Source organism: Heterocephalus glaber, unplaced genomic scaffold (genome assembly GCF_053883595.1).
Source record: "Heterocephalus glaber isolate CG9 unplaced genomic scaffold, H.glaber_assembly_v1.0 deba00001472, whole genome shotgun sequence".
NCBI classification, from domain to species: domain Eukaryota; kingdom Metazoa; phylum Chordata; class Mammalia; order Rodentia; family Bathyergidae; genus Heterocephalus; species Heterocephalus glaber.
Genome location: NW_028258315.1, coordinates 58,379,972 through 58,406,451, shown reverse-complemented (window position 1 = coordinate 58,406,451; position 26,480 = coordinate 58,379,972). Strand labels below are relative to the sequence as shown.

At 38.2% G+C, this 26,480-nt stretch overlaps 1 protein-coding gene across 2 annotated transcripts in view; it reads right to left on the bottom strand.

The window, feature by feature from the left end:
• Lrrn1 (leucine rich repeat neuronal 1) overlaps nt 1-4,350 on the bottom strand; it is a 50,891-nt gene extending 46,541 nt beyond the window's left edge. The window contains exon 1 of one of the 2 annotated variants that reach the window (XM_004854231.3): nt 1,063-4,350. The gene's annotated coding sequence lies outside the window, so the exon portion shown is untranslated. Of the gene's footprint in view, nt 1-128; nt 596-1,062 lie in introns of those variants that run through there. The other variant, XM_087181350.1, reaches the window with a different exon arrangement.
• Nucleotides 4,351-26,480: the final 22,130 nt, after the last annotated feature.

The window sequence follows — 26,480 nt, the reverse complement described above, 5'->3', positions numbered from 1 at the left end:
GCATCTCAAAACCACTGGAGGGTCATTCATTCATTCACTCACAGTGGCACTGTTTTTGGAGCTGGGGCCACAATGGTGAATATGGCAGGTAAGGGCCCCACCTCCCGGAGTAGGTATCACCGCCTAACCTTTCGGTCGGTCGGCAAGTCCACGCCCGCTCTCCTGTAATAGTCCCAGGATGGACTTTCCCGTCAGTCCAGGGTGCGCTGCGCCCTGCAGCCTGCCAGGGAGGGACTCCTCCTGCAGTAGGCGGTTGCCGCGCGAACCGAGGGAGCTGGAAAGTCACCCGTCTCCAGTCTCTACGCACCAGCACAAAGGACACTCGCTGGCAAACTTTCCTTGGTCCTGACCCTGGCTGAGCAAGGAACCCGACGCTGGCTTTGTTGCTGGAGGGGACCAAGACTCTCCTGACATTTCAGCATCCCTGGCAAGCCTCCTGAGACTACTGCCCCTTGCGAACTCAAACCATACAGGCTGAGGTTCCTCTCCCGCACTACTCGCAGACCACGAGAGAGTTCAGTCGGTTCTAATTCTGACTTCAACACACTGAATGCTTTGTGAATTACACCTCTTGCCCTTTTCTCTTACCAATAAGGCCGCCAGCCAAGATCCCCCCCCCCCCCCAATTGTTACCTTCCTTTCCCTTGTCTTGGCCCCCTTTCCAACTCCCCGGATTCTTTTCCACGCTCTTCTGGTCCCCAGCTGTCTTCCTCAGTTCACATTTCTAATGCCATCTCTCCTTCCCATCCCCCGGGGTCTGTCCCTGAAATTCAGCGGCTTAGGCTTTCATGCCTGTTTTTGCTCGTTTCTGTCTGGGTTTCTTCCCAACTATGTTCTCCTGGACCCTGCTTTTTTTGTTGCAGGAGAGGAGAATAACTAGATTCTCGTTACCCTGACTTCGTCATTTTCCCCAGCTCCAAGAGCCGCGCCCCCAGTTCCCGCTTAGGCCCGCGATCTTCTCCTGTGGTCCTCCAAACCCTCTAGGGTTCGCCCCGCCGCCAAGTTTGCCCCCTCGCTGCCACCCACACCTCCCAGCGAGGTCCGGCTGGCCCGCGCACTTACCCCAAGGCCCGGCTGGTGGGGTGTTGGAGTGCGCGCGGACTGGGCACCGGTGGTGGCAGCAGCAGCAGAAGGAGAAGAGGAGGAGGAGGAGGTCAGGCTGAGCGGCGCCTCCCTCTCAGCCCGCAGTAAGCACTGGCTCCTTGGGGGACCCAAGGCAGAGCACCAAGACCAGAGAGGGGGCAGCAACGCCAGCAACAGCTGCTGCGCTGTACTGGGCTAAATCCGGCTTTTGGGGCCAAGGTAAAGGCAGGCAAAATTGGAAAGGAGGGCAAGAGAATTGAGGTGCAGCGGGCAGGGCAGCGAGCGGTCAGATCCCGAGGAAGGCACCCGGGCATCTAGAGATGCCGCCGCCAGGGCTGCGCCAACGGATGGTCCCTCTCCCCACCCGGCAGGCGCTGTGGGCCCTCCCTCGTTCCCAGGCTTGCTGCCTGCGCCCTCGGTGCGCCCCGCTTTGTGCTCCCCGCAGCCGGCGTGCACCTGGTGTAAGCAAAAGCAGTCAGCTGATGGGCCACAAGCCGATTGGTTGCTCCGCTGAATCCTCCGCTCCGGTCCGACCCCCTTCCAGACCTCCGCCTCCCCGCCTCCAGCCTCCCAACCCACTCTCGCTCAGCCGCTTGCTGGGGCTCCGAGTAGCCCGCCCAACAAAGGCGCTGCAAGGCGGGCCTGGGGCGCTGCAGGGAGCACCGGGCCAGCGCTTTTTGTCTAGGGGACAGGATTAGAGAGGCAAGGTTAGAGAGGCAAGGAATACTCCCATTTCTTAGCAATAAAACCCAAGGACAACAACAATAATAATAATACAATAGTAATTAAAAATACTATATGTGAAGGTCAACTAGGCACAACGGGGGGTGCATAAATCTCTGAGCTGGGCAGAACTCTGTTTCAGGGCTGAGAAGCAGACAAAATTCAACCCGAGATAACCAGATTTCAGCCTGAGAGCAGACCTTTGATCTTAAAATATATGGTGAATCCTTGGGCTGTGTGTACAATCCCAGGTGGGTGTACATGCGTGGCGGTGGATAGGCCCTTACTGCGGGAAGTAGTATTGGGACACTTAACTGAATGGCAAAGCCACTTCTGACGGAAGGAGGCTTTCAGAAAACGTTTCTGAAACTTCAAACTTACAGCTTTCCGATTTGTTAGGTGTTAAAGTTGTGCTCAAATATGTGGAGTAATTGAGAATGCAATTGGTTTACAGTGGAGAGTTACTGAGAGCAAGGGCAGAAGGAAGGGATGGAAATAGGTCTTTGGAAACTGGGCATGAACTATAGTCTTAACTTCAAAGTGGCAGCCCAGAGTAGTGCTCAAGAAAAGCCCTTGATACACACTATTGGAGGAGTCAGCTTTAAGATAGCACATCGTTAGCCCGTCAGTACTGAGGTTGGAGAATGTGATTGCATTTCCTTACAATATCAGACCTTTTAGAACTGCTGGGGGAAATTTGAAGAATACATTATTATAGAATCAACTTTGAACACTTTGAGGTCAGGGGAGAAATGCAATGGCAATAATCTTATATTCTTGATTTCCTATAGTATATTTTGATGTCTTGCATAGCTATCTGATACATGTTTGATGTCCTTCAGTGTTTGTCTGCTTCATGTTGTCCTGAAGCTATTTTGTAGATACCGTAGGTCATAAGTGTACCTTAGAAAGCTCAAGGGTAAGGTGCTATTAGGATTCAGTTTAAAAGGTAGGAGAAGAGTAGAGGGACAGCCAGACAAAAAGGCCCATGCTGCCTTTATGTGAATAAGAAGATCTAAGAACTTTCAAAGCAGGTTGAGTCTAGAACCTTCTCCAAGTTTCAACATATGCTTGTCTCTTTCCTGCCTTTTCCTGCAGAATGTGTGTGGCATAAAATTTGTGAAAGAAGGTGGGCCACTGGGAGAAGTACAGAACCTGAATCTTAGCATTCAAGGACTTAGGAGTCTTCTCTGTTTTCCAGCCTATCTTCCTGGGAATGGAAGAGAGATAATATTGTACCTGTGAGGTATAGACAGTATGGAGGTAGGTCTTGGGTTGGGAGGTAGTTGAAGCACTGAATAATGTTGAGTTACTCCTAGGAGGTAGAATTTGTAGCTGCCTCCAGGTATTGAAAGAGACTTCATGGGAATGGTATGAGTCAGGCACCAATGTATAAGCTTTGAAACCAGACCACCACTGCTTTAAATTCCAACACTGAAATTTATGAGTTGTGTCCCTGTGGGAAAGTTACCTCTTTAAACCTTAATTTCCTTGGCTCTAAAGTGGGATTAATAACAGTACCTATCCCAATGGATTGTGCTGGTTAAGTGAGAATAAGTAAAATCCTTAGGGCAATGGTTGGTATATAGTAAGCATTTGCCAAATGTAAGCACTAGACATTGTTAGCCAGGTTTTGAGGGCTAGCACAAGATATCAGTTCAGATAGGAGTGATGACAATTCTATAACTGAGTCATGTGACAGAATATCTTAAAGACACTAACAGTTCCAATGAAAGAAATGGGCTTTGTCTCCCTGCTGTTCAATTCATTTCCTTTTGAATCAGCACATTGCACATTATTTATTTAAACTAATTTTCCTCTTCTCCAAAGCAAGAAAGACTAAGAAAGAAAGCTCTGCCTATTTCTACTTGATCACTACACTTATGTGTTTGTGTCAGAGATGGGTAAAGGGACTCCAACTGGAGGATGTTTATTACTCTGTTTTGGACTAGATTGATGTCGGGGGAGGAGAGGACAAATGAGGCATAACAATGATAAGAGTCTGAAATTTATCCAGTTACTGGAGATTTGATGAATTTCCTAAATGATCAATTGGTCCAAATTTCGAGAAATGCCATTTTCAACTTTGCAATATTTGGGAATATTTTATGAACTTTCACTTAAAAGCCCTTTGTTACTTGGGTGAATGAAGAAGACACACCTAATAAACCAGCATAGCCAGACCAGATTCACTTGTTTCTTGGTTGAAGTCCTCAAATACGTCTGAAATATTCCAGTTCTGAGATTCTGAATCTAATAAGCAGCAAAAAGGAGTGGGGGTTATCTTAAGATTTATTTCTTGAGGGTATTATACATTGGAGTCTTTGAAGAAGAATGGGATTTGGAGAAAAGCATACAAGAGTTCCCAGAAGAGCCAGGTCTTACTGTTGATATTAGGAGGAGTTCTTGCCCCTAGAGTTGAATGTGTTGAGAACTACAAACCTCTCTGGATTCCCCCATAATCCCCTTGAGGTTCTTTAGCTTTGGTTTGAAGGAACATTATAATTGGTATTAACTTAATTGTACGGATCTGTGCAGCAAATGAGAGGAAAAAAGAAAGATGAAACTTTAGAGAATGATCATATTTGAATAATCTTTAAAAGAACACTGTATTTTAAGAACAAAATTATAATTTGCCATTTAAAACCACAATTTTTAAAAGTTGAAAATATGTCTCCCTCTAATTGAAATATTAACAGAGCACTGGCAGTCAGTATTCTTCAAATGTCTTAATAATTCTAGTTTTTAAATAACCACCACCAAACTCAGAGGTTGATGATTATATAATTTATAATGTGGCTCTTGTGATCTCATGACAAACATGCTGTTTCATTAAAAATTTTAGACAATTGAGTGGGTTTACTACATATACATAGTCCCTATTCTTCTAGTTTTTTATAGCATATGAAATCATTCCAACACAAAAGAAGCATTAACTGAAGTTTCTGTAATTAAAATTAGTTTTAGCATTTAAGTCTAATAACTTGATACAGACCAATGGTGACCCACCATCTCAGTTTATTTGAGACTTGTTGGGTTTTAGTCCTAAGAGTCCTATGTGTCAGGAAACCCTGCAGTTTTAGGAAATGAAGATGCTTATTTGCTCTAAATGAAACTAACACTAATAGGATTATGATACTATTACAGTTTTAGTTGAATTACAACCTTGGATACAACAAATAATATTTTATACCTGGCTGAATAAGAGATCCTATTTCCACTTGTAGACCTTAATTGCTTCAGAGACCTTAACAATGATCCAGTACAACCTCCTTGCTATATACACAGGAAACTAAGCCCTAGAAGAGGAACTCCCCCACCCTGCTGAGAATGCCTACACTGCAAAACTAGACATTGTATCAGTGATGCCAAATGTGGTGTTTTTTTTTTTTGGTAGTGGGGATCGAACTGGGGTCCTTGCACTTCTGGGGCAGGTGGCGGAACCACTGAGCTAAATCCCCAGCCCTAGTGATGGCAAATGTTGTAGAGAGTGGTACCCAAACTACAACCCAAAATGCACTTTATTTATCACAAAGTGCCAACACTATATTTAAACTTGAATGCTGAGGTTTCAGTTTAGAAAAAAACAACCCATAACATTAACATCTTTTGTCTTGAAAGAAAAACAAATAACATGTGTGTCATAGGTTCGCCACCACTGCCCTATACTCTTTGGAGGCAGAGACCATATGGCCATCTGCTAGCCCAGCACTCTGCACGTAATTGGTACTTAGTAAAATATTTTTAATGAATGAATTGAGTCAGTTGTGTAATTGGATTACATTACATCTTCATATCACTAAAAAATGTTTGATACTATAATGGTAAATGACTGTATAATTCCATACATCTTCTTTTGGAGAGAAATAGGGGCTTTTAAAATTCTTTTCTATAATGTGTATTATAAGAAACATACTTGATTGGAAATGCCATTTTGATATTGAATTATAAATATAAACTATAGTTTGAATTATCAAATTAACATACTCAACTTTTTCTATTTTCATTCTTTTTCCTTTATCCAAGACTTTACTCAAAAAAAGGCAATTTTGTTTCTTTGATTTTGTCTTATAAAGATTTTAGCTGATAAGAGAATTTTAATCTGGTTTTTTTGTTTTCAACTATTTGCTTCCCATTTGGTTGCTCTATTGTCTGTATAATAATAGCAAACATAAATTAGGAGCTAACTCCATGGCACATGCTACACTGAGAAATGTTTCCTGTATTAAAAGAGTCAGTTTCTTGTCATGGTTAAGAGCCAGGTCTTTTGATTTGGGCTATTTGGGTTAGTATCCCAGCTCAGTACGGCTGTGTGAATTTGAGCAAGTTACTTAACCTTTCTGTGCCTAACTTCATTTTACAGAAATATAATGAGTTTTGTAAAGTTTTAAAAAGTATACATGTGAGTCACATTGAGCACACATTCACTAAATAACATATTTGTTACTATAATGCTAACTGCTGGAATAATTAAGAACCTTAGTGGGTTAAATAAGGCAAGTTTATTTCACACTCATGTGACAATGAGTTCCTGGCCTGGTGCCTGCATTTAGTCATTCCTGGCACAGTGACTTCCATCTTTTCTTTCTTCCAAAGACTCCTTTCCCTTCACACAGAGGATAAGGAAAGAGAGGAAAGAGAATCACATTGAAAAAATTCTATGGGCTAGGTTAAGAATGGCTTCTACTACCTCCTCCTATATCCCATTAGTAAGAACTCAGTTTCATAGCTACAACTAATAGCAAAGGAAGCTGCAGAATGCTCATTAGGCATATACCTAGAAGATATAGACAGAAATTTTCCAAAACATAGCAATCTATGTTTAAAATATAGCAAAATATATCAGAAATACAGCCATCTCTCTGTTTGCTATTAGTTTCCATAACAAGTTTGTAAGGTAGGAGAGAGGAAATGACTAGCTCAAAGTCATACAGCAAATAAACTGGGATCATTATAGCAAACAAAATATGTATGGAATAACCCCTAGAGCAGGGCTTGCCAATTCTCTGTTCCTTGCCAAACTTCTTAGTTGATTGCTAACCTGATTACCAGCAATGCATTGCCTTCTGGAAGTTCCCAGAGACTTCAGGCAGGAAGAAGAGGGCTGTCAGATGTCCTGTCATCTGCTTATAGCCTTTTTTCCTTTAATAATATCCCTTTTCTTTCAGTAGCAGTAAAACTTTAAGGAAGTTCAGAATTGTTCCTCATAAGAAAATGCTAAGAGGCTACTGCACTGGATTTCAGTGCCCCTATTATCATAAATTTAACATCTATACTTACTTTTAGTCTTAGGGGCCTGTGAGGCTATAAAGGAAAGGTTGGCAGAGAGAGTAGAATAAGTGGTTTATACACATTTTACAGAAGCACTAAATGTACAGAATTTCCTCTGCACTTTATCTAGTACCTTCATCTATGAGGTTTGTCTACATTTTGCTTATGCTTCATTTTATTTTTATAACATAAGAGTCTCATACTTTTTATCTGAGTGTGTGAACAGGCTCTTCTAAGACATTGCCCATATTCCATTTTCAGGGGTAACTCAATACTCACCTACCTAACTAATCATCTGCTGAAATCTTTATTTTCTTGAATTCAATTCACCTTGTACCTTTTAGTCTGTTTCCTTGCCTAAAACCTTGCCATTGCATATATGCTATCTTTTGGAAAACAGATTTAGTTTTTAATTTTTGTGAGTGTGGAGAAGGCTGCAGATAGATATGTGATATATAAATGGTAACTTACCTGGGTTTTAGAAGCAAGGTCATTGCAGTTCAATTCAGCATGCATCATAGGATTTTAGAGCTGAAAGGACCTTTGATATGATCTACCTCAACTTTTTCAGTTTATGGATGTGCAAACTGAAGTGTCAAGAAGTTTAATATTTCCATGAACTTCAGAGCATCTGAGAAACTTGGCTGGACTTAATCTTTATTCAAGATCCCACTACTAGTTAATGGCAGACCTCAGCCTAAAATCCAGTTACCTTGATTTTCCGACCACAGATGTTTCTTGTATGTTAGTGTAACTTTAACTAGGATTCTCAAACCTTCCAGAAATTTGTGCATATATTCTTAAGTATCTGCTAAGTTTCTATATATAAACTCAAAATCAGGCAACAAATGTAAAAATAGGCAAATGGGACATCATCAAACTTAAAAGCTTCTGCATGCTCAAGCAAACAATCAACAGGCTAGAGACAACACACAGAAAAGGAGAAAATATACATCTGACACATACCATACATCTGATAAGGGTTGATATCCAAAATATGTAAGGAACTCAGACAACTCAGTAGTGAGGGAATGAATGGATCTGAATAAATATTTTTTAAAAGAAGACATACAAATGACCAACAGGTATATGAGAAAATAATCATAATCACTAATTATCAGAAAGATGCAAATTAAAAGCAAAATAAGGTAGATCTCACACCTGTTAGAATGGCTATTATCAAAAAGATACTAGGCATGGTGGCATATGCCTGTAAATCCCAGCTACTTGGGAGGCTGAGGCAGGAGGATCTCAAGTTTTTAGCCAGTCTGGGAACAGTGAGACTGTCTCAAAATGAAAATAAAAAGGGCTGGGGATGTAGGTCAATGTTAGAGCATCCCTGGGGACACCCTCAGTGCTATATTTAAAAAAAGACAAAAAAAGGGCTGGGGATTTAGCTCAGTGGATCCATTGCCTGCCTCTCAGCACAAGGTCCTGAGTTTGATTCATGGTACAAAAAGAAAAAAAAAAAGACAAAAGATAACAAACTTGGTGAGGATATAGTGGTAGTGGAACCTTTGGACATTGTTGTGGGAATGTAAATTAGTATGGAGAATAACAGTATGGAGGTCCCTCAAAATATTAAAAGTTGAATTGCCTTATGATCATCAATCCCCCTACTGATTATATAAAGACTTTTATTTGTTCTGATTCCAATAATCTGAAAAATTAATATGAGCATATTCTGAATCATCTAGGTGTCCTTATCATTGAATACACATAAACAACATCTAGTGCCAGTGACTGTTAGTGTTTTTAATGATGTCGAAGCCACACAGTACTAAATGAAGTATTTAGAGCTAATGAGAGAAAAAAGTGTTATTTTAATCTGTAGATGATGTCTTCTCATCAGGTAAAAGTCACATGATGTCTTAATACATTCTAAGGAAGAAAATTCCACAGAAAGTTCACAAGTTAAAAGTGATGAGAGAAGATAAAAGTACACGAGTACTGCTGAGTTGTTTGATCATGGGTATCAGTACCATTCACCTTTCAAGGCATGAAATCATGGGAAAATAGGAAAAAGTTTGTCATCCATTTCATGAAACTAAATATTGAATTTGAATGTAATTAATTTGGTAGTTTTGTAAGTTGTGGTCCTAAACTATCTTATTTACGTATATTGCTGTTTTGAGTTGAATCCTGTGCTCCACAAATTCATGTTAGAGTCCTAACTTCATGTACCTCAGAGTGTAACTTTTTTTTTTGTACCAGGGATCGAACTCAGGACCTTGCGCTTGTGAGGCAGGTGGTGGCACCACTGAGCTAAATCCCCATGCTGAGTGTAACTTGTTTTGAAACAGGATCCTTTTAGATGTAATTAGCTAAGATAACATTGGAGTAGAGTCTACCCCTAATCTAACCTGGCAGGTGTCTTTATAAAGAAGAAGAAATTGGACACAGGAACACACACATAAATAAAGTCATATAGAGATAAAGACAGAGATGAGGCTGATGCTTCTACAAGTCAAGGAACAGTAAGGATTACCACCAAATCACCAGAAGCTGGGAGGAAAGCATGGAACAGATTCTTTCTCATAGCCTCAGAAGAAGCCAAGTCCTTGATCTAGGACTTCTCACTTCCAGAACAGTGAGGAAATGAATTTCTATTCTTCAGGTTATTCAGTTTGTGATACTCTGCTGTGTCATCCCTGGGCACCTGATACAATTGTTATACAATCAAATGTACATAAAGTGTATAGTTTTGGCTCCTTTATACACCCATACAACTATTATCACAGGATAATAAGCATATATAGCACCTTCAAATGTTTCTTTGTGCCTTTTGTAATTTATTCTTCCTAGTTTCCAGTCTTTCTGCTTGCTGCTTATTCCTAGACTCACTATAGATTTCTGTCACTATACATTAATTTATATTTCTCAGACTATCTTTTTACTCTGCATAATAATTATTTTGAAATTCACTCATGCTGTTGAGTGTGTTATCAGTTTGTTTTTATTACTGAGTAAAATTCCATTATAAGGATACACCATAATATGATTATATATTCACTTGTTGATGTACATTTGGACTGTTTCTGATTTTTGCCTATTACATACAATTCTTTGTTGAATGCTTGTGTTAAAGTCTTTGTGTTTATGATTTCATGTCTCTGGGGTAAATGCTCAAGCATGAAATGACTGAACTGTATAGTAGACATATATTTTACTTTTTACAAAGCTTCCCAAATTTATAAAATCCCACTTTTCATTTCTATCAGCAGTGTAAGACAAAGCTGGTTAGCTTGCACATTAAAAATTCTTGAGGTGAATGCCTTAAGTAGGTAGAACTTTTTCAATGCCTATTACCTATTACCCACCTATTTGGTTTGGAGTATGTTATCTCTGATTTATAAGTTTATTCAGAGATGACTAAGGTATTTTGTCACTGCTTGTTTTAGTTTCTTTCTTGTTGCTGAGACACAATACCTGACACTTGCAAATTAAAGGAGAAAAGGTTAATTTTGGCTCACTGTTTGTAAAGATTCCAGTCCCAAGTCTGCTGGCTCCAATGTGGAAAGTAGTCGCAGGAGAGCATAGCAGAAGAGAAACAGCTCATGGCATGACAGTCAGGAAGCAGAAGGAGATCAAGGGAGGAGAGAGGGAGATAAATCCTTCTAGGCCATGCCCTAGTGATGCAGCTCCTCAGACCAGGCTTCACTTCCCAATATCACATTTAGCTATGAACTGATGAATATCACACCTCCGTGGTCCAGGCACCTCCCCAGAGCTCCACCTATGAGTGCATGAGGGTTTGGGTGGACATCTAGATATGAACCATAACCCTGCTATAGTTTGAATCTTAGCGTTATCCAGTGTCGTGTGTTGAAGGTTTAGTCCCCAGCTTGGAGTTATTGGGAGGATTAGAACCATAGTGGGAAGTGTTTCAGTCAGTGGAGACATGTCCTTGAAGGAAGTAGTGGATCTAACATCTTCCTCTTCTATTCTTTCAATACTGGCCATGTATGCTCCCCACCAAATGCTCCTGCCACGATTGCTGCCTTAACCAGAGGCCCAAAGAAACAGTACCAATTGATCACTGACTGAAACCTCCAAAACTGTGAGCCAAAATAGACATTATCTTTTTTTAAATTGGTCATCTCAGGGCTTTTTTTTGGTTTTATTTTGGTACTAGGGATCGAACTTGGGACCTTGCACTTGTGAGGCAGGCGGTGGAGCCACTGAGCTAAATTCCCGGCCCTTAGGGATGTCTTTTAGAGTAATGGAAAGCTGTCTGACACAGTCACACATGTTGTATGTACAAATCTCTAAAGAGTTCCTGGGCCAAAGTCAGAAGATAGGAAAGTATCATTGTCCAGACAAGTACTTCTCAGTGCCATCAACTGTCTTTCAGCTTTTGTGTGTCCCCTAAAAACTCGGAGTAAAGTTCTGAGCCCTACCTCCACACAGTTCCCAGATCAAATCAGACTGTTCCAGTAAGCAAACTGTGGACTGCTTAGACAATTTTCAGGGTAGTGTAATTCTTCCTGCGATGTGAGTGTCCAAAATGAGCTTCCCACAGATTGTGACAGCTTACACTGTGTGGGTGATGTCTAGTGGAGAGTTCATTGGCCAACTGCACTTGTTCCCTTTTTGCCTGAGTTCCTGGGGAAGAAAACAAAGTACCTTTGTACTTTGGGACAAACATCTAAATGCTCCCAAGGACATTCCTTCTGAAGTCTGAAAGGAGCCTGAAGTTGGAAGGCAGGAACCATTTTATGTATAATTTTCCCTATTATACATAAGTTTTCATTTTAATAATCATAAAATGACTAACACTTATTGTGTACTGTGTGTAAGGCATTGTGTGATTTTTGCATGAATTCCATATATAGAAATCTTACAACAATCTCATGAGATAGGTAGGTATTATTATTATTCTCACTTTTTAGAGGTAATTGAGACTGTAATTGTGTTAGATAACTTGCTGTAGATCCCAATCTGATACCAGAGTTCAAACCCTTAACATGATATAATCTATATATAGTTTCTAATCCTACCTATGATACAATACTGTAATATGAAGGTCCCGTACCATTCTGACCCTATTGATAGAGATACTATACCCATTGGGAAAAAGGTTAAAAATTCAAAAACTGAAACAGATCAAGTAGTGTGCAAGGAGCTGTCCCTACATATCCGAATTCTTTTGAAAAGAGGAATATGAGGAATATTGCTTATATTGTATTAGAATAACAGTGACATTCATAAAAATAATAATATTTGAAAATTTACACAGGGTATTTGAAAATGCTTGAAATAGAAATGTGAATAGCCATTTGTAACACTGGAGTCTTCTGACTGGTGCTCATGAAAGGCCACCCATGGGCCACCTACTTGATTCTTAAGGGTTTAAGAATTATATAGAATGTGCTTTGCCAAGACTTGGTCCTGGAGTTACCTTTGAGCCTATGGTGAGAACTGGGATTCTAGACTCAATGTTACAGTTAATACCTCTGTTTCTGACCTCTGAATTCTTTTTGTTGTTGTTGTTGTTGTTTCTGAGACAGGGTTTCATTATGTAATTCAAGCTGGCCCTGAACTCACTATGTAGCCCAAGCTGGCTTCCAGCTCACAGCAATCCTCCTGCCTCAGCCTCCCGAGTGCTGGGATTACAGGCATGCACCACCACTCCCAGCTTTGATCTCTTAATTCTTAATGAGTAAAATGAGGCAACAGATAGAATTTGTGGTATTCATATTTTCTTCCTCCCAGAACTCTTTGGCTAAAATAAATCTTAAGGAAACACCATATCTAGTTATAAAAAAAAAGCACAAGATGTATGTTTCTCAGCCAAGAACCAAGCAGCTAGAGAAAACATCCCACCACAGCCTGTGCCTACTGTGGTGGAAGCTATGTTGTCATTGTTGCCCATCACATGCCTCCCACACAATAATCTGGTAATAAAAAACTCTGCACCTTTCTCTCGAAAAGTGCTTCATTATCCTTGCCAGAATATCTGAGATCTAGCCTGTGGATGCCTTTTCATGTAGCTCTGTTTTACCTCTGTATTGCTTGTTTAAAACTAGGCTCTGTGCAAAACAGGAAGCCAGCTAGAAAGGAGTTGAAGTGGGTGTCATCGGGTAGGCCAACTCAAAATATCTGCCATCTGTGCTCATTGAAGATGGCCAGAGCTGAAGCCCTTACTTAGTTTTTCCCTGCCACTGCTCCTTGGTAATCATGGTTCCTTGTGGGCTAGTCATTCATTGAGCAGGTCCCTAAAGCTGAGCAGATCAAAGTTAGAAAATCACAAAACTCCTGTATTTCTAAGCTTCTCTAGAGTGGTAAAAATACTTGATTCTATGGGTTTCCAAAGATGACTTAAACTAGAGGTGATTAAACAAGAATTTTTCTGTAGATCTTAGCTCATTCCAATATATTCTATGTAATTATCAGTACTTAAGAATGTTTTATGCAAAGAGTATAACTTTATCTACATTTACATTTTAGTTGAACTCATCATTTAGGCCTGTGAATGCAAGAACATCCAATTCACTCAAAAGGAAAAGGAAGGGAGGGGAAAGGGAAGAAAGAGGAACATTTGATGAAGATGCTGTATGGGATTTCTTTTCAATAGGTTATATTTTGGGCCTTTCAAGGGAAGTGTTTTTAAGTTGAGAGTACCTCCAGATGCAGTTATAGGAAAACTGCTTACTGGGTTTGGCAAGGGTTCAGATTTACAAGCCCCAAGCACAAAACTCCAAAAAATTGGAAGAAAGAAGACAAGCTTAAACTACCTTACGTTATACAGAGATCTTTTTACATAATCTTTAACTCTTTAAGGCCTATCAATTATTAGAAAATAATAAGTTATCATTAGGATATCAAAGGCATCAGAAATCAGCATGGTACCATCTTATTAGCTGTGGTATCTCTATCAGTTATATGATAATTTGTGATACAGGTGACATTGTACCCACAAGCTTGGGCTCTGGATTCAATCCTTTGACTTTTACAAGTTTTTGTTAATTTATCCATAAAATGGAAATAATAATAGTAGCTGCATCATGTTGTTGCAAGTATTAAGCAAAATAATGTAAATAAAAGTTAGCACATTGCTGGAGAGACAGGAAATGTTTAGTGTAGCCCTTGGATCTGTATTAGTTAGCTTCAGGTCACTGTAATAAATGCCTAACATAATCAACTTGTAAAAAGAAAAGGTTAATTTTAGCCCACAGTTTTAGAGGTTCCAGTCCATTGTTGGTTGGCTGTGTTGCTTTTAGTTCTGTGGTGAGTCAGCACATCATGGTGGTAATGCACAGCCAGCTCATGGCTGGGAAGCAAAAGTCAGAAAAAGGAAGGGGCTAGGCTCCCACTGTCCCCTTCAAGGACACTCTTCTAATGACTTAAAAAGCTCCCAATAACATTTTCTAGGGAGTCTCCTTTTACCATAATGGATCTTTGAAGCCCATTCCAGATCCAAACTACAGCATACACCTACACTGGCCTTTGGTCCTTTGGAAGTTCAAATGGTATTGGCAGCTGAGTAGTGATTTGGGGATGCAGTTGCTAGGAGGGGAAAAGTGACTCCACCATTGGCCTACTAGAGGAGAGAGAGATGATATTTATCACTGTGCTGTCAACCCACTAGTTCTCTACCCTTCCCAAGAAAAAGAGACAGACAGATTGTCCCTCTACCTTTACATTCTTCTAGGCTCTTTAATACTGCCTTTGCTATTTATTATGAACTAGTTACATCTACTACATTTTATTTGGTAAACACTGATGAGCATGAACATGTAAAGCTATAACCTATGAACTGGGAGACTCGACAAAAATGTGGGCACTAATTCCAGAAACACTTATGGAGTTTCTACTGCCTAAATTTGTCTGTTTGAGTTTCTAGTGTCAACAGTCTATGAACTGTATTTGGGCCTAAGCTACAGCTAGGCTGTAAAGGATTGTATGTGGGCTGTAGTGGTGACGTGGGGAATGATGCTAAAGAACTAGATATCAAGATTGACTCTGCCCATAAAAATGTGGGAAAATGATCAACCATCTCAATTTTCCTGGGACTGAGGGGTTGACTGGGACATAAAACTTTTCTTTTTTTAAACCAGGACTAAGTGATTTCCCAAGATGTGGTGTTTGGTGGTAAAATTAAGAAGGTTCTGGGTTAACAGGGAGAAGTTGGTCATATTACATGTTTATAGTCTCCTTTAGACAGTTTATCTTCTCTTCCTTTGAGAAATGTAATTCTCTGCAGTCAAAATGAAAAGCTTTGAATGGGGATTCAAAGGTGATGTGGTACAAAGTGGAATGGAGTGGAATTACATTAGAGCTCAGACCCTGCCTCTAGTTTTTCTGTTGAGGTTAACCTGACTAATTACATCTCTGAAGTTCAGTTACTCATCTAGGCAGGAGGGATACCCAAGCCCTAGGGAATGGAGCAGTTTAAGTGAAATGATATGTATATAAGTGCTTGCCACATAGGGGTAAAATCAGTTTTTAATTTTCTATTTTTAGAAAATAAAAATAAGAAAAAGCATTACACTGGCTTAAAAACAAGAAGTTTGATATATAGATGTGTTTGTATGCATTAACCTTCTATAATTTATCTATATTTGCCCTAGAAATACTATTTGAATATTTCAGTTGGGTATGTTCTAAATTACTAAGAAAATTGAAACTCCCCAAGTGCCAATATGATCTTTTTATGTCTCCGGTGTTTCCTAAAGGCTTCTAGAACTTAGCGTGGTCAAATTGTGAGAATACAAATTGCTGAGCTTGGTTTGTAATGCCATGAGAATAAAATATTTCTTATCTGGATTTTAAACCACAAGTCTACCACCATGAATGTTAATTTTACATAGATAAAAGGAGCCAGCTCAGATCATATCCCTTTGATACTCCTCCTTTGCTTAAATTATTACACTTAAATCCCTTTATCTGTTTGATTCCTTGCTATATGCAAATTCAATGGCAGGAGAAGGTGGCAGAGACAGAACAGATATATACCTTACCATACTAAGTAGATAGAAATCCTTCTGTGACATGAGACTGAGAAAGCACAGCTGAAATGTCAAAGCTAACAGTGTAAATCATGGGATTTATAAGGAGAAACAAGCCATCCACATGCAACCCCATATTAGCTAAATAAAGGTAAACTTCAAATTTTTTGGAAACATAACATTAGTCGATCTGTTCTTCTGGAAATGATAAAGGGATTTCTAAAAAGTACCAGTTGGGAAAGAAAATATCACCCATTAATAGCTAGCTTGACTTTTCCCATATTAATTCCTCATCTCTCCTTTTCATATTTCCTTCCATCTCCTCCACATCAGCCAGTTTCTATAACTGACTTCATGCCAAATATTCATCTGGCATGTTTGACATATGTTGCGTGGTGGCCTCAGTGGTCTTCACATTAGTTCCCTTCTCTTAACAATTGAAGCAGCTGAGCCAGATACTCTTATGGGTAAAGACACTGGTTCTGAGTTGGCTTCTCTCTGAGATGTTAGGATTAGTCCTAAACCTGGCTGGAGAGAGCTACTGAAAATCCATACTTAGACACATCCTTTCTGATGCTTAAAGAATGTCCCTGAGTTTTGGCCTGTGGATGGTGAGAGGAGATTGACAGGAATTGCAAGAGAAGCAGGAAGGAGGGGAATGATTGAATGTTTATAGTTGCCCAAAGGACGAATGTGACCTCAGGTTTTATTAAAATAAGCTTTGTGCTTTTGAAAAAGGGAAGGAGATGTTTTAGCTGAACATGAGCAGCTGTCTTTAAACTAAATTATTCATTTATTCAACTAAAATGCATGACACCTATTCTGTGAAAGGCATTGTGCTGTGTGGGATACAAAAATAAGCAGCATACCAAGACAGATATAAATCATCTTAAATGAGGGCTCTGTGAGGGGACTGCCGTGGTTCTGGTTTGGCTTATAGAACTGCCATGATTGTTAGTACAGCAGTCACAAGCCCAGCTGTCTGTAGGAGGCCTGCAGATAAGTGAGGAAAGTGGCCAGGTAAGGCCTGTGCCAAATTGGGGAGGATATGGTTGATCTGTTTAAAGTGGGCAGCTGCTATCAGTTTTATTAGATTGTCATCTTGCAAGAATGTGGGTTTCGTTTTTTCCAAAGAAACTGGAAATCTAGAATTTATGTGAAAGACTTTATTTTAAAATACATATGCTGGTCAACTTACAATGGGGTCACATCCTGATAAACTGATTGCAAATTTAAAATGTCATGTCAAAAATACAATGAATACCCCTAACCTATGCACCATTATAACTTAGCAACACAGCACGATACTGTCTTAGTTGTTTACCTTTGTGATTGAATGGTTAAGAACCATAGCTCACTGCTAATGTCCAACATCACAAGAGTATTTCTAGCATTGGGAAAGATAAAAATTAAAAATTTGAAGTACCATTTCTACTGAATGTATATTGCTTTTTTACCATTGTAAAGTTGAAAAATCATTAAGTGGAACCATCATAAATTGGGGGTCATCTGTATTTCAAGATGGCAGCTTGACAATACAGTACATTATTATTGTGATGGAAGGAAGACATGGGAAAATGTAGATCAGAGGATACTAAATAGCAAATAAGTAGGATGAAAAAATGAAAAGAGCTCATGTGCAACTAGAGGACTATAGTTGCATTATTTTGAGTTTTGTTAAATGAATAGATTATAGCTGTTTTAACTAAAAGTGGGGAGCTGAGTAACTATGTTAGATGATGGATATATTAATTTGGTTTACTATAATAACCATTTACTATTTATGTATATCTTTTGTTGTATATTTTAAAAACATATAAATAACATTTATTTTTAAAAAGAAAGAAATGAAAATCAATTAATAAATAAGGCATGGAGGGGACAAGATGGCAGCTAATTCAAAATTTTGAAAGCTCTGTAAAATAATTTTTATATGTCTTTGGGCTACATCCTGCTGGTGGGCTGCATTTGTAAATTCTACTCTAATAAGTATTTATAGAATTAAAATATTTTTGATAGTGTACGTAACAAAGGAGTAGATTATGTTTCATAATTCTTTGTGGATGGTTAATGTACTTTTGACAAGTCTACCACATTTTCAGAATTTATCATTTTCTTCAGTGGGAAGGTGAGTTTTTGTGAAATCTTTTTTTTTCCTGGTACCAGGAATCGAACTCAGGACCTTGCACTTGCAAGGCAGGCATGGTGCCATTGAGCTACATCCCAGGCCCTTTGCACTCTTTATGATGTTTACACAAACTGTGTTTTCAGAACTTGTGTGTATGTGCATGTACATGCACTTTCTGTGCACAAAAACTACCAGAATCAAGTCATTGTTCATTCCAGAAGTTTCACATGGTAGATGTTGTTATTCTGCTTTTTATTTTGAAAGTTGGAGTAAAGAAGAAACTTGCTCAAAATCTTGCCATTAATAAGAAGACAGGATTTGAACTAAGTTCTGTCATTCTTTAAACAACTTCATTGCCAGCTGTAAAATATGTATGTTTTCAGTTTATATCTCAAAGAAATCAGTTTTATATATTTGTATTAATATTTACCAAGAACATAGTTAATTTTGAGCTCAGATTTTTTTTTTTTGCTACTAGGGAATCAAACTTGGGACCTTGAGCTTGCGAAGCAGGCGTCGGAACCACTGAGCTAAATCCCCGGCTCAAGTTCAGACATTTTTAACAAATACATTCAAACTGGGGCATTAACACTTAAAGGGCAAAAAGATAGTTCAAAACTCAGGTTCCCATTAAATTTGAAATTGAACAGGAATATGGTTGGTACCTGTGTCTTTAGGTAAATTAATATAATGAAATAGAAATTCCCCTCTTACTAATGGGAAAATATGCTTATATATGTGTTTTTGAAGGGTGTTTGTTTGTTTTTGTTTTATTACTGAGGATTGAACCCAGGGGCTACCCACTGAGTTACATCTTCAGCCCTTTTTTCTATTTGTTATTTTGAGACAGGATCTTGCTAAATTTCCCAGGGTGGGTTCAAACTTGTGATTCTCCTCTCTCAGCCTCTGGACTGCTAGAATATGGTTTTAGACTTAAATACAGAATTGTTCCAGGCAAATGGGCTCTTGAAACATTTAGAAAGTCATTTAGATGTGCTCAAATGGAGATGCCAAAATGCGATGTAACCCAAACAAAAGCTGGTACTCCATGTATTCCACTGCTTATTCAATGTTGCCTCAGAAGAAAAATACAATCTATCCATCAAAGCAAATTGATAATTCAAATCTTTATTGGAATCTATTAAATAATGTCCAGGCAGATACAATCTCAAACTCCCATCAACCTTTATTGTAATCATCTCTCCTCAATTCTCTCAAACACAAGATCTCCCAGATTAGCAGCTGACCCTAAAATTTTCTGTCTCTCCTTACAGTCAGTGCTTCCTCTACCTGTTCTCTTCTATGCTTCATGCAACTTATTCTTTTCAATATCTTATTTCTTCCTCTTCTTCTTCTTCCTCCTCTTCTTCTTCCTCTTCTTCTTCTCCTTCTCCTTCTTCTGCTTCTGCTTCTTCTTCCTTCTCTTCCTTGAGTAATTTGTGACCTTTGTTTTTTCTTATTTTTACTACCTTTTTCTAGTCATTGCTCAGATTCTCCACCACAAAATTCTAAGTATCAAGCCATCAAAGACAAAATGAAGGAAGATAAGCCCAGAGATATTTATGCTTTAGTTGTTTTTGCTGTGTCTCATATAAGAAAAGGAAGATGGAGATGATCAAAATATGTTATATGGGTGTTGAAAATACCACAATGAAACCAAATATTTTGTAAAGTTAAGATGCACTAATAAAAAAATATACATATTGACAATGTGTGTAATAACTAAGAAATTGTTCATAGCAGATCTACATGGACAGATTCTATCCCAGAAATTCCCTTGTACCCTACTGTGTGCAAGATATTTGAACCATATAAGGTCCAGGGACAAGACAGCTTGAGAGTCAAAATGGTGAGCCATTCAAGTATGTAATGAGGGGTGAAGCAAGATTTATAGGGGGTCTGAGCATTTGGCATATGCTGAAACTCAGCACTGGGGTGAATGTGACAGCATTATTTTTGTATCATTTTAAAATAACATTCAATTTCTGTTTTAGTCAGCATCAAAACAATTCTGTGCCCCAATGACTGTGTCAATATATTGTAGGGCCGGAGATTTAGCTCAGAGGTTCTGGTGCCTACCTCATAACCACAAGGACCCAAGTTAGATCCCTGGTACAAAACAAAACAAAACAAACAAAACATACATATAATTGACTCTGCCTTTGGTACACTCTAGTGTTCCTGCCTCTCTGTTTTTCCACTCGTGTCAGTCTTTCTCAACTTCTAGATACCAGGTCAAGAGTCAGGGTGGAATTCTACAATGTCAGGTTTTGGAAGAACCTTAAAGGTCATGAATTTCCATAGTTTCCAAATCTTATACTAAGCCTGTATTTTCAAAATGCACATATTTGCATACTAATCCTTGGTATTTCTCATTTTTTTTTGTATAGAGCTCCAGAATCTGAATTTAAACAAAACAGAGCAAAACAAGCCATAGCTTTCCACGTGTCCAGTTGTTTTTGTCAAATACTCTGTTTTGGGAAATACTGACCAAATTCATTTTTCATTTCAGCTGACACCAGAATTTTCTACAAAAGCAATACTTTTGGTGGTCAGCCTAGGCATGGTGTTCGTGATGGTAAAGGAAGTTCAAATGTACCAAGTGCTTACTGACTGTCACTGAGATGAGAACTTTACTTAATAATTCCACTTAACATGTATATCATATTTGCTTAAATTTCTGAGTATTACTTTGTTACACAATTTTGTTGTAGTGTTAATATTACAGAGTATATTATAAAAACTCAGAATAGCCTACAATACAACTGGGTTATATGGCATACACATTTGGTCTAGCTTATTGCTCATGAGGCCATGATGAGCAAAACAAAAATAAAGACAACAGAAAATGGTGCAATAAAGAGGTGCAGTAAACATGAGATATATGAGGCAGCCAATGTAGCATGACATACTATTATGTTATTATTTTACAGTAAACTTTTTTATGAGTACACTATAAAATAACAATAAAATATATTGTAAATACATAAATATATTATCAGTAAAAAGTCTTATGTGGTGTACATAATTTTTAATGCAACTGGAAGAATAGTATATTTGTTTATACCAACATCACCAGAAACACTTGCATTATGATGTGATGTTAAAACAGCTGTAACATAACTTTGCAATAGAAAATTTTTAGTCGATTATAATCATGTGAGACCATCATTGGTCTATTGTTGACCAAAAAGCCAGTATGAGGCATATTACTGGATAACATTCTCAAGAAAAAAAGACTGTTAAATGCATTTTCCCTCGAATCATCACTTGGACTGATTCTTCTCTATTTTGTAAAGGTATTGCTTGCATCTGAGGCATTCCAGCTTCACCTACAGCCTTTATTATGTAACTTTTCTTTGAGCTTTGTCAGTATCTGTGCTTACTTCTTTACTGCTGTGTTGTTTTTGGAAGACAATTTAGTTTAACAGCAAAAGGTATGGATTATGGAGCCAGACTCTGTGAGTTTAAATCCAGTCTGCCACTTTCTAGTTGCTTTGGGTGGGCTCAACTGCTCTGCACCAATTGCTTCATTTGTGAAATGGAAATTTAAAATACAGTCTCTTCTTGGTGCTTGATGTGAAGATCAGTGAGTGAATGCACATTAAGCACTTAGAGTCACAAAAAAGGAATAAATGCCACTTATATGTTACCTATTATTATTTTATAACAGCAAGTTTTAATTGTCTATTTCCTTGTCTTTTTTCCTATAATAGGCTGTGAGCATCTTGAAGGTAAAGGGTATATCTTGTTCAATTTTCTATCTCATGGGTCTACTGCAAGGCCTAGCAAAAAGCAATTGCTCAATAATAAGCAATTCTTAATATAACTCTAATCTGTAATAATGGTCAGAATAAAATATCTTGAAGACCTCTAGCCGACACACTAATTTTTCTGAACATTTATAATACTTCTGAATGATATCACTCCTCTATTGATTACTAATAGTAATTTATTTTAGTGTTTTTAACCACATGCCTCTATAAGTTTACCCACCATTTTGCCTCTTAGATGAATTTGGGTTTGAATCTTGCTTGCCTCTCTTCCTGTCCGTGTGCCATTAAGCAAGTCATTGTATTGCTTAAAGCCTCATTATTCTGTAAAGTTGAGATGATACATTTGCCTTGCAGAATAGTAGAGGAATTATAAGTGTCATGTGAAGGACAGGTTGTACAGTGCCTAAGATGGAAAAGATATTCAGAAATATATATGCTTATGAGTGCATGGCAGGATGTTCAACATGAATGTTTGTTTTTGGCTTTGTTTAATATTCTTTATTCACATAGTCTAAAATCTTTTGGATCAGGTTTGTTTTTAAGTACCATTATGATTGAATTGTGTTCCAAAAAGATGTGTTGAAATGCTAACCTCAAAACTCAGAATATGGCCTTGTTAGAAATAGGGTTGTTGCAGCTTTAGTTAAAATGCAGTCATACTGAAGTAAAATAGGACTATAATCCAACATGACTAGTGCCCTATCAGAAGAACGACATAGGGAAAAAGCCATGTGATGACTCTGGAAGTAGAGATTAGAGAGGTACTCCTTTTTCTCTTTCTTTCTTTTTGCTGTTTTGGTTTTTTGTTTGTTTGTGTTTTGTTTTTTTGAGACAGGGTCTTGCTATGTAGGTCAGGCTGGCCTTGAACTTACTATATAGCCTAGAGTGGACTCAAACTCTCAGTAATCCTTCTGCCTCAGCCGTGTTGGGATCACACGTGTGCACCACCACACTCAGCTAAAGTGGTGCTCTTTTTCCAAGAGAGTTGCTCCTCACCACTCCACCAGAAGCTAGTAAAATCAAAGAAGAATTTTTCCCAGTCTCAGAGGAAGTATGGTTATGCTTATAACTCGATTTTGGACTTTTTGCCTCTAGAATTATAAGAAAATAAAATTTATTTTAAGCCACCTAGTTTGCAGTACGTTGTTAAGGTAGCCCTAGGGAATTAATACATGCACTGTGCTAAGCATAACAACCATGACTTCTGAAAGTTACTCTAGAAAAAAGGAAACATTTACGTTACTCATAAAATGAAGTTTTCCACAAGTGTAGATTTTTGTACCTTAAAAATTATTTTAATTAGGGTCCGGGGATTTAGCTCAGTGGTTCTGCCGCCTGCTGCACAGGCGCAAGGACCCGAGTTCGATCCCCGGTACCAAAAAAAAAAAAAAAAATTATTTTAATTGGAACATAATGATTGACTTCAAGGGGAAAAAGAAACAAATCCTTGATCTACTATACTCCTCATAGCTCCCCTGCTGTACTCTGCCACTGAACTTCCAACCTTTTTCTGTTTAGAAGTTTGGGTCCTAGGAGGACTAGAAAGCTTTCAGTTATTCTTCTTTATAAAGGTAAGAAAAATCTGTTTGCATTTGCTATTTATGAACAGTGTCTTCATATTGTTGTGATCAAATGATGTTCTGCTTTTAAGAATCTATAAAGGAAATGTAGTTCATTATTTTTTAATGCAAAGAAGATGGCAAATCATTAACTTTGCAGTATAGTATATAACTAGGCTGTCCCTCTTGTCCTAGAATTGATATTAACATTGTTCATCTAGAAATTAGTAAGCTACACACCATATTTACAAATAGTATTTGACATAGGTGGAATATTTTTTGGAAATAGCATTCAAGTGTTTAATTATAGTACCTGAGTCTTGGGAAGATCTTCAAATCTGAGCAATTCCCCAGTACTAAATTCAGGAGCACTTTTTTTTTTTTGGTACAGGGGATTGAATTCGGGTCCTTGAGCTTGCGCAGCAGGCAGCGAAACCACTGAGCTGAATCCCCGGCCCCAGGAGCACTTTTTTAATGTAAAGGACATATCTAATAAGGAAACCTATTAGCTTTGTACTCATATTTCTCTTTCAACCAGGGGCTGCTATAATTTCGTGGCCAAGTTTCACTCAATTTCTAAGTGCAAGGAGGATGAAATTGAAATAATCAAATGAATTGGAATTGAAAATAAAAATTAACCTTATGGTCACACAAAGTATTCTGGAGGAGAATTTAATTTGTATATATTTTTAAAGCTTTTCTTCTGATGTAAAAATGTTTTGTGTTACAGCCTGCAGTAATGCAACCAGGAATCCAATACTGTCATGGAAAAGCTGCCAGTACCTGTCCTTTGCACATATTGAACACTCATGTGTCCCTACTGACCTCAGTTTCACAGAATGTCTCAAGCTACGGGATCAAGAGATTCTCCTGTTTTTAATGGAAGCAATTCTATAGATCCTTGGGTTGATTTTTGGCTCTGGTTACTACTTTACTGTTGTGATTTTTTTTTTTTTAGTACTTTTTTGTAGTTTAACCTTCTTTCTTCAATTTATTATAAATAGCTACATTATCATAGAATTATTTTCTTCTCTTCACTTGAAATCTATCTTCTATTGCTTCTAGTGCTATTGCTGTTTCCTGCCCCTTTCTTTCTCTGCTCCCAAGTGCCATGATGTGAGTAGCTTTCCTCCTCCAGGGACTCCACCTTGGAGCCAGCCAGCCCGCCAGTACAGAACCCAGTGAAACTGCGGCTGAAAGAAACCCCTCCTCTTTTAAATTGTGATTTTAGGTATTTTGTCCCAGTGACTGGAAAGCTGACTAATACTTGTTTGCTTTACCCATTTCCTTTTGTGTGACACTTCAGTAGAGGTCTATATGACTTGGTCTCAAATTTGTTCTTTTCAAAGAAGACTATAGCACATGATGTAGTTCCACTTATGCCCACTTTTGGCCTCAACTGCCAATTTGGCATCCAAAATATTCTACATCTAGAGGGCAATTGTGGAATATTAAAATGAAAGTCATTAATATTTGTTTAGAAAAAGCAATGGCTCTCAATCTGGGATTCTCTCATCTTGTATTTATTTAGATGAATTTTTTTAAAGCTGAACTATAGGAATCTATTTTCATTCTTGTTAAATTTATTCTGATTAGTTGGAATCAAACATTGCTATCTGTGGAGATGGTTTTGAAGTTTCATTTTTTTAGCCATTGTGTTGCTCTATTCCTAGTTGTATGTCCTAAAGATTTCTTTTTTCTTTGTCTTTTTTTTTTGTAGAGGCTCACTCAACATTTTAATCTGATGTATGGATTAAAATATTCAAAAGCACTGAGCCCCAAATAGACCTATGTTATTACTATGCTAGAAATTGTCTCCAATTCAATATTGATGTGTTAAGCAGTACTCACTGGCAATGGTTTGATCAAATATTTGCTGATCCCCATAGAAACATGATTATAAAAGACTGTCAAATATTTTGCTAAAATTACAAAGAAGCATGTCTAAGCCCTTCCCTTGCCCAGTAATTTAGAGGTTCCTATCAGTCTGAGTATAAAAAAGTCAACAGGTTCAAACTTTGTACCTGCCACTTCACGTAGTAGGAAAGTATTTCTGTATACCTCTGTGTAGGCGTAAGGATTCAATGAACTGAGGGATGCCATTAGAACATTTGTTGTCACCCGTCTAAATGGTAGCTTTATTGCTTGTAATTAAAATTATCAAGAAAGGACTGAGATTAGTTTAGGATGACATGTTCTCAGTAAATTCACATTGGCATCCATTTTAGAAGAAATCTGTTTCTAAATATCTATTTCATTTTTTTGATCCTTGATTCTTGGGGTTTACATGGGTTTAATGTATGCATACTATACACTGGCTTCTGTAGTCTACTATTGCCTAAAATTTTCCATCCTACATATCTGACTCCAGTCCTTTGGCAGTCTCTATTTAAATTCTTAAATATTACTAGTAGCCTTTTTATTTTCGGACCACTAGTATATAATTAGCTTGAGCAAATGGATAGGAAAGTTTAGAAGCAGCCAGATATTTCTGTATCATCTATCTCCCTTTTGTGAGTCTTCTCTTAGCAGGAAAACTATTTAGGGTTAAGAGTTCAGAATCAGGAATAGCAACATTCAGATAAGGGTGCTTAATCTGTTCCTTAACTAGTACATGGTCTGAAATGTTCTGTTTAACCTCTTCTAACACTAATTTATTCCTCTGTAAAATAATTGGGTTCTGCCTGATGCTTTCCATGAGTTCTTTCTTGTTCTAGAACCCCATTATCATAACCAATCTATTGAGCATGCACAAGAATCCCTTCCTGGAGTTTAGGAAGGGCAAATGCATAGAACCAGTTTCACATGATGACTGTGAAAATAAGTAAGGGTTGCACATAAATTCTTCAAAGAATTTGAAGAAGGACAGGATCTATGGATGTCACATTGTTGAGAGTAGACACTATTAGGGATGAAGCCTGGTATGATTTAAACATGTCCCTTTAAAGCATGTATTGAAAATTTAATCTCAAACACAATAGTATGGAAA